The sequence below is a fragment of the Procambarus clarkii genome, chromosome 1 (genome assembly GCF_040958095.1).
Source record: "Procambarus clarkii isolate CNS0578487 chromosome 1, FALCON_Pclarkii_2.0, whole genome shotgun sequence".
Lineage (NCBI taxonomy): Eukaryota > Metazoa > Arthropoda > Malacostraca > Decapoda > Cambaridae > Procambarus > Procambarus clarkii.
Window position 1 is genome coordinate 30,067,809 of NC_091150.1, and position 9,177 is coordinate 30,076,985.

The following is a 9,177-nucleotide window of genomic DNA, read 5'->3' on the forward strand; positions in this document are numbered from 1 at the left end:
TATCTTGAAAATTGCAGGGGGGATTGGGACAAATGTGACCAAACGCCCCTTTTAGTACTTGGCATATGTTGGGTATAAAAAGTCGTAATTTCAAACTGCGAATGCATACAGAGAGCCTGAATTTGGCTCCAAAATATGTCTCAGGCCTCGAAATTGGGATGTTTGGGATATTTTGAAAAGTGCCGGGAGGTTTGGGACAAATGTGACCAAACGCTGCTTTCAGTACTTCGCATATGTTGGGTATAAAAAGTCGTAATTTCAAACTGCGAATACGTGCAGAGAGCCAGAATTTGGCTCCAAAATATATCTCAGGCCTCGAGATTGGGATGTTTAGGATATTTTGAAAACTGCAGGAAGGTTTGGGACAAATATGACCAAACGCCGCTTTCAGTACTTGTCATATGTTGGGTATAAAAAGTCGTAATTTCAAACTGCGAATGCGTACAGAGAGCCTGAATTTGGCTCCAAAATATGTCTCAGGCCTCGAAATTGGGATGTTTGGGATATATAAAAAACTGCAGGGAGGTTTGGGACAAATGTGACCAAACGCCGCTTTCAGTACTTCGCATATGTTGGGTATAAAAAGTCGTAATTTCATACTGCGAATACGTGCAGAGAGCCAGAAATTGGCTCCAAAATATGGCTCACGCCTCGAAATTGGGATGTTTGGGATATTTTGAAAATTGCATTGGGGATTGGGACAAATGTGACCAAATGCCGCTTTCAGTACTTGGCATATGTTGGGTATAAAAAATTCGTATTTTGAAACTGCGAATACGTGCAGAGAGCCAGAATTTGGCTTCAAAATATGGCTCAGGCCTCGAAATTGGGATATTTGGGATATTTAAAAAACTGCAGGAGAGATTGTGCAAAATGTCACTCACTGCCGCTTTCAGGACTTGGCATATGTTGGGCATAAAAAGTCGTAATTTCAAACTGCGAATACGTGCATAGAGCCAGAATTTGGCTCCAAAATATGGCTCAGGCCTTGAAATTGGGATGTTTGGGATATTTTGAAAAATGCAGGGGGGATTGGGACAAATGTGACCAAACGCCGCTTTCAGTACTTGGCATATGTTGGGTATAAAAAATTCGTAATTTCAAACTGCGAATATGTGCAGAGAGCCAGAATTTGGCTCCAAAATATGGCTCAGGCTTCGAATTTGGGATGTTTGGGATATTTTGAAAACTGCCGGGAGGTTTGGGACAAATGTGACCAAACGCTGCTTTCAGTACTTCGCATATGTTGGGTATAAAAAGTCGTAATTTCAAACTGCGAATACATGCAGAGAGCCAGAATTTGGCTCCAAAATATGGCTCAGGCCTCGAATTTGGGATGATTGGGATATTTTGAAAAATGCAGGGGGGATTGGGACAAATGTGACCAAACGCCGCTTTCAGTACTTGGCATATGTTGGGTATAAAAAATTCGTAATTTCAAACTGCGAATACGTGCAGAGAGCCAGAATTTGGCTCCAAAATATGGCTCAGGCCTCGAATTTGGGATGTTTGGGATATTTTGAAAAATGCAGGGGGGATTGGGACATATGTGACCAAACGCAGCTTTCAGGACTTGGCATATGTTGGGTATAAAAAGTCGTAATTTCAAACTGCGAATACTTGAATAGAGCCAGAATTTGGCTCCAAAATATGGCTCAGGCCTCGAATTTGGGATGTTTGGGATATTTTGAAAACGGCAGGGGGGTTTGGGACAAATGTGACCAATTGCCGCTTTCAGTACTTGGCATATGTTGGGTTTGAAAAGTCGTATTTCAAACTGCGAATACGTGCAGAGAGCCTGAATTTGGCTCCAAAATATGGCTCAGGCCTCGAAATTGGGATATTTAGAATATTTTGAAAACTGCAGGGGGGTTTGGGACAAATGTGACCAATTGCCGCTTTCAGTACTTGGCCTATGTTGGGTTTGAAAAGTCGTATTTCAAACTGCGAATACGTGCAGAGAGCCTGAATTTGGCTCCAAAATATGGCTCAGGCCTCGAATTTGGGATGTTTGGGATATTTTGAAAACTGCAGGGGGGTTTGGGACAAATGTGACCAATTGCCGCTTTCAGTACTTGGCATATGTTGGGTATAAAAAAGTCACAATTTCTAACTGCGAATACGTGCAGAGAGCCAGAATTCGGCTCCAAAATAAGGCTCATGGCTCGTAATTGGGATGTTTTGGATATTTTTATAATTGCAGCGGTGATTGGGACAAATGTGACCAAACGCCCCTTTTAGTACTAGGCATATGTTGGGTATAAAAAAGTGTAATTTCAAACAGCGAATACGTGCAGAAAGCCAGAATTTGGCTCCAAAATATGGCTCAGGCCTCGAAATTGGGATATTTGGGATATTTCGAAAACTGCAGGGGATTTTGTGCAAAATGTCACTCACTGCCGCTTTTAGGACTTGGAATATGTTGGGTATAAAAAGTCGTAATTTCACACTGCGAATACGTGCATAGAGCAAGAACATGGCTCCAAAATATGGCTCAGGCCTAGATATTGTGATGTTTGGGATATTTTGAAAACTGCAGGGTAGTTTGGGACAAATATGACCAAACGCCGCTTTCAGTACTTGGCATATGTTGGGTATAAAAAGTCGTAATTTCAAACTGCGAATACGTGCAGAGAGCCAGAATTTGGCTCCAAAATATGGCTCACGCCTCGAAATTGGGATGTTTGGGATATTTTGAAAATTGCATTGGGGATTGGGACAAATGTGACCAAATGCCGCTTTCAGTACTTGGCATATGTTGGGTATAAAAAATTCGTATTTTGAAACTGCGAATACGTGCAGAGAGCCATAATTTGGCTTCAAAATATGGCTCAGGCCTCGAAATTGGGATATTTGGGATATTTAAAAAACTGCAGGAGAGTTTGTGCAAAATGTCACTCACTGCCGCTTTCAGGACTTGGCATATGTTGGGCATAAAAAGTCGTAATTTCAAACTGCGAATACTTGCATAGAGCCAGAATTTGGCTCCAAAATATGGCTCAGGCCTTGAAATTGGGATGTTTGGGATATTTTGAAAACTGCAGGGGGGTTTGGAACAAATGTGACCAAACGCTGCTTTCAGTACTTGGCATATGTTGGGTTTGAAAAGTCGTATTTTCAAACTGCGAATACGTGCAGAGAGCCTGAATTTGGCTCCAAAATATGGCTCTAGCCTCGAAATTGGGATATTTGGGTTATTTTGAAAACTGCAGGGGAGTTTGTGCAAAATGTCACACGCTGCCGCTTTCAGGTCTTAGCATATGTTGGGTATAAAAAGTTGTAATTTCAAACTGCGAATACGTGCAGAGAGCCAGAATTTGGCTCCAAAATATGACTCAGGCCTCGAAATTGAGAAGTTTGGGATATTTTGAAAGCTGCAGGGGAGTTTGGGACAAATATGACCAAACGCCGCTTTCAGTACTTGGCATATGTTGGGTATAAAAAAGTCACAATTTCAAACTGCGAATACGTGCAGGGAGCCAGAATTCGGCTCCAAAATATGGCTCATGGCTGGAAATTGGGATGTTTTGGTTATTTTGAAAATTGCAGGGGGGATTGGGACAAATGTGACCAAACGCCCCTTTTAGTACTTGGCATATGTTGGGTATAAAAAAGTCGTAATTTAAAACAGCGAATACGTGCAGAGAGCCAGAATTTGGCTCCAAAATATGGCTCAGGCCTCGAAATTGGGATATTTGGGATATTTCGAAAACTGCAGGGGATTTTGTGCAAAATTTCACTCACTGCCGCTTTCAGGACTTGGCATATGTTGGGAATAAAAAGTCGTAATTTCAAACTGCGAATACGTGCATAGAGCAAGAACATGGCTCCAAAATATGGCTCAGGCCTAGAAATTGTGATGTTTGGGATATTTTGAAAACTGCAGGGGAGTTTAGGACAAGTATGACCAAATGCTGCTTTCAGTACTTGGCATATGTTAGGTATAAAAAGTCGAAATTTCAAACTGCGAATACGTGCAGAGTGCCAGAATTTGGCTCCAAAATATGGCTGAGGCCTCGAAATTGAGATGTTTGGGATATTTTGAAAATTGCAGGGGGGATTGGGACAAATGTGACCAAACGCCGCTTTCAGTACTTGGCATAAGTTGGGTATAAAAAAGTTGTAATTTCAAACACCGAATACGTGCAGAGAGCCAGAATTTGGCTCCAAAATATAGCTCAGGCCCCGAAATTGGGATATTTGGGATATTTCGAAAACTGCAGGGGAGTTTGTGCACAAAGTTACTCACTGCCGCTTTTAGGACTTGGCATATGTTGGGTATAAAAAGTCGTAATATCAAACTGCGAAAACGTGCAGAGAGCCAGAATTTGGCTCCAGAATAGGGCTCAGGCCTCGAAATTGGGATGTTTGGGATATTTTGAAAACTGCAGGGAGGTTTGGGACAAATGTGACCAAACGCCGCTTTCAGTACTTGGCATATGTTGGGTATAAAAAGTAGTAATTTCAAACTGCGAATACGTGCAGAGAGCCTGAATTTGGCTACAAAATATGGCTCAGGCCTTGAAATTGGGATTTTAGGGATATTTTGAAAACTGCAGGGAAGTTTGTGCAAAATGTGACTCATTGCCGCTTTCAGTACTTGGCATATGTTGGGTATAATAAGTCGCAATTTCAAACTGCGAATACGTGCAGATAGCCAGAATTTGGCTCCAAAATATGGCTCAGGCCTCGAAATTGAGATGTCTGGGATATTTTGAAAACTGCAGGGGAGTTTGAGACAAATATGACCAAACGCCGCTTTCAGTACTTGGCATATGTTGGGTATATAAAGTCGTAATTTCAAACTGCGAATACGTGCAGAGAGCCTGAATTTGGCTCCCAAATATGGCTCAGGCCTCGAAATTGGGATGTTTGGGATATTTTGAAAACTGCAGGAAGGTTTGAGCCAAATGTGACCAAACGCCGCTTACAGTACTTGGTATATGTTGGGTATAAAAAAGTCGTAATTTAAAACAACGAATTTAGGCCTCGAAATTGGGATGTTTGGAATATTTTGAAAACTGCAAGGGAGTTTGTGCAAAATGTGACTCACTGCCGCTTTCAGGACTTGGCATATGTTGGGTATAAAAATTCGTAATATCAAACTGCGAATACGTGCATAGAGCCAGAATTTGGCTCCAAAATATGGCTCAGGCCTTGAAATTGGGATGTTTGGGATATTTTGAAAACTGCAGGGGACTTTGTGACATATATGACCAAACGCCGCAGTACATAGAACCAGAATTTGTCTCCAAAATAAGGCTCAGGCCTCGAAATTGAGATATTTGGGATATTTCGCAAGCTGCAGGGGAGTTTGTGCAAAATATCACTCACTGCCGCTTTCAGGACTTGGCATATGTTGATTATAAAAAGTCGTAATTTCAAACTGCGAATACGTGCAGAGAGCCAGAATTCGGCTCCAAAATATGGCTCAGGCCTGGAAATTGGGATGTTTTGGATATTTTGAAAATTGCATGGGGGATTGGGACAAATGTGACCAAACGCCCCTTTTAGTACTTGGCATATGTTGGGTATAAAAAATCGTAATTTAAAACAGCGAATACGTGCAGAGAGCCAGAATTTGGCTCCAAAATATGGCTCAGGCCTCGAAATTGGGATGTTTGGGATATTTTGAAAATTGCAGGGGGGATTGGGACAAATGTGACCAAACGCCCCTTTTAGTACTTGGCATATGTTGGGTATAAAAAATCGTAATTTCAAACTGCGAATGCGTACAGAGAGCCTGAATTTGGCTCCAAAATATGTATCAGGCCTCGAAATTGGGATGTTTGGGATATTTTGAAAACTGCCGGGAGGTTTGGGACAAATGTGACCAAACGCTGCTTTCAGTACTTCGCATATGTTGGGTATAAAAAGTCGTAATTTCAAACTGCGAATACGTGCAGAGAGCCAGAATTTGGCTCCAAAATATGGCTCAGGCCTCGAATTTGGGATGTTTGGGATATTTTGAAAAATGCAGGGGGGATTGGGACAAATGTGACCAAACGCCGCTTTCAGTACTTGGCATATGTTGGGTATAAAAAATTCGTAATTTTAAACTGCAAAATACGTGCTGAGAGCCAGAATTTTGCTCCAAAATATGGCTCAGGCCTCGAAATTAGGATATTTGGGATATTTCGAAACCTGCAGGAGAGTTTGTGCAATATGTCACTCACTGCCGCTTTCAGGACTTGGCATATGTTGGGTATAAAAATTCGTAATTTCAAACTGCGAATACGTGCAGAGAGCCTGAATTTGGCTCCAAAATATGGCTCAGGCCTCGAAATTGGGATATTTAGAATATTTTGAAAATTGCAGGGGAGTTTGGGACAAATATGACCAAACGCCTCTTTCAGTACTTGGCATATGTTGGGTATAAAAAAGTCACAATTTCAAACTGCGAATACGTGCAGAGAGCCAGAATTCGGCTCCAAAATATGGCTCAGGCCTCGTAATTGGAATGTTTTGGATATTTTTATAATTGCAAGGGTGATTGGGACAAATGTGACCAAACGCCCCTTTTAGTACTTGGCATATGTTGGGTATAAAAAAGTGTAATTTCAAACAGCGAATACGTGCATAGAGCAAGAACATGGCTCCAAAATATGGCTCAGGCCTAGATATTGTGATGTTTGGGATATTTTGAAAACTGCTGGGTAGTTTGGGATAAATATGACCAAACGCCGCTTTCAGTACTTGGCATATGTTGGGTATAAAAAGTCGTAATTTCAAACTGCGAATACCTACAGAGAGCCTGAATTTGGCTCCAAAATATATCTCAGGCCTCGAGATTGGGATGTTTAGGATATTTTGAAAACTGCAGGAAGGTTTGGGACAAATATGACCAAACGCCGCTTTCAGTACTTGGCATATGTTGGGTATAAAAAGTCGTAATTTCAAACTGCGAATACGTACAGAGAGCCTGAATTTGGCTCCAAAATATGTCTCAGGCCTCGAAATTGGGATGTTTGGGATATTTAAAAAACTACAGGGAGGTTTGGGACAAATGTGACCAAACGCCGCTTTCAGTACTTCACATATGTTGGGTATAAAAAGTCGTAATTTCAAACTGCGAATACGTGCAGAGAGCCAGAATTTGGCTCCAAAATATGGCTCAGGCCTCGAAATTGGGATGTTTGGAATATTTTGAAAATTGCATTGGGGATTGAGACAAATGTGACCAAATGCCGCTTTCAGTACTTGGCATATGTTGGGTATAAAAAAGTCGTAATTTAAAACAGCGAATACATGCAGAGAGCCAAAATTTGGCTCCGAAATAGGGCTCAGGCCTCGAAATTGGGATATTTGGGATATTTCGAAAACTGCAGGGGATTTTGTGCAAAATGTCACTCACTGCCGCTTTCAGGACTTGGCATATGTTGGGAATAAAAAGTCGTAATTTCAAACTGCGAATACGTGCATAGAGCAAGAACATGGCTCCAAAATATGGCTCAGGCCTAGAAATTGTGATGTTTGGGATATTTTGATAACTGCAGGGGAGTTTAGGACAAATATGACCAAATGCTGCTTTCAGTACTTGGCATATGTTAGGTATAAAAAGTCGAAATTTCAAACTGTGAATACGTGCAGAGAGCCAGAATTTGGCTCCAAAATATGGCTGAGGCCTCGAAATTGAGATGTTTGGGATATTTTGAAAATTGCAGGGGGGATTGGGACAAATGTGACCAAACGCCGCTTTCAGTCCTTGGCATAAGTTGGGTATAAAAAAGTTGTAATTTCAAACAGCGAATACGTGCAGAGAACCAGAATTTGGTTCCAAATAATAGCTCAGGCCCCGAAATTGCGATATTTGGGATATTTCGAAAACTGCAGGGGAGTTTGTGCACAAAGTTACTCACTGCCGCTTTTAGGACTTGGCATATGTTGGGTATAAAAAGTCGTAATATCAAACTGCGAAAACGTGCAGAGAGCCAGAATTTGGCTCCAGAATAGGGCTCAGGCTTCGAAATTGGGATGTTTGGGATTTTTTGAAAACTGCAGGGAGGTTTGGGACAAATGTGACCAAACGCCGCTTTCAGTACTTGGCATATGTTGGGTATAAAAAGTCGTAATTTCAAACTGCGAATACGTGCAGAGAGCCTGAGTTTGGCTACAAAATATGGATCAGGCCTTGAAATTGGGATTTTAGGGATATTTTGAAAACTGCAGGAAGGTTTGAGCCAAATGTGACCAAATGCCGCTTTCAGTACTTGGCATATGTTGGGTATAAAAAAGTCGTAATTTCAAACAACGAATACGTGCAGAGAGCCAGAATTTTGCTCGAAAATATGGCTCAGGCCTCGAAATTGGGATGTTTTGGATATTTTGAAAACTGCCGGGGACTTTGTGACATATATGACTAAACGCCGCTTTCAGTACTTGGTATATGTTGGGTATAAAAAAGTCGCAATTTCAAACTGCGAATACGTACATAGAACCAGAATTTGTCTCCAAAATATGGCTCAGGCCTCGAAATTGAGATATTTGGGATATTTCGCAAGCTGCAGGGGAGTTTGAACAAAATATCACTCACTGCCGCTTTCAGGACTTGGCATATGTTGAGTATAAAAAGTCGTAATTTCAAACTGCGAATACGTGCAGAGAGCCAGAATTTGGCTCGAAAATATGGCTCAGGCCTCGAAATTGGGATGTTTGGGATATCTTGAAAATTGCAGGTGGGATTGGGACAAATGTGACCAAACGCCCCTTTTAGTACTTGGCATATGTTGGGTATAAAAAGTCGTAATTTCAAACTGCGAATGCATACAGAGAGCCTGAATTTGGCTCCAAAACATGTCTCAGGCCTCGAAATTGGGATGTTTGGGATATTTTGAAAACTGCCGGGAGGTTTGGGACAAATGTGACCAAACGCTGCTTTCAGTACTTCGCATATGTTGGGTATAAAAAGTCGTAATTTCAAACTGCGAATACGTGCAGAGAGCCAGAATTTGGCTCCAAAATATGGCTCAGGCCTCGAATTTGGGATGTTTGGGATATTTTGAAAAATGCAGGGGGGATTGGGACAAGTGTGACCAAACGCCGCTTTCAGTACTTGGCATATGTTGGGTATAAAAAATTCGTAATTTCAAACTGCGAATACGTGCAGAGAGCCAGAATTTGGCTCCAAAATATGGCTCAGGCCTCGAATTTGGGATGTTTGGGATATTTTGAAAACTG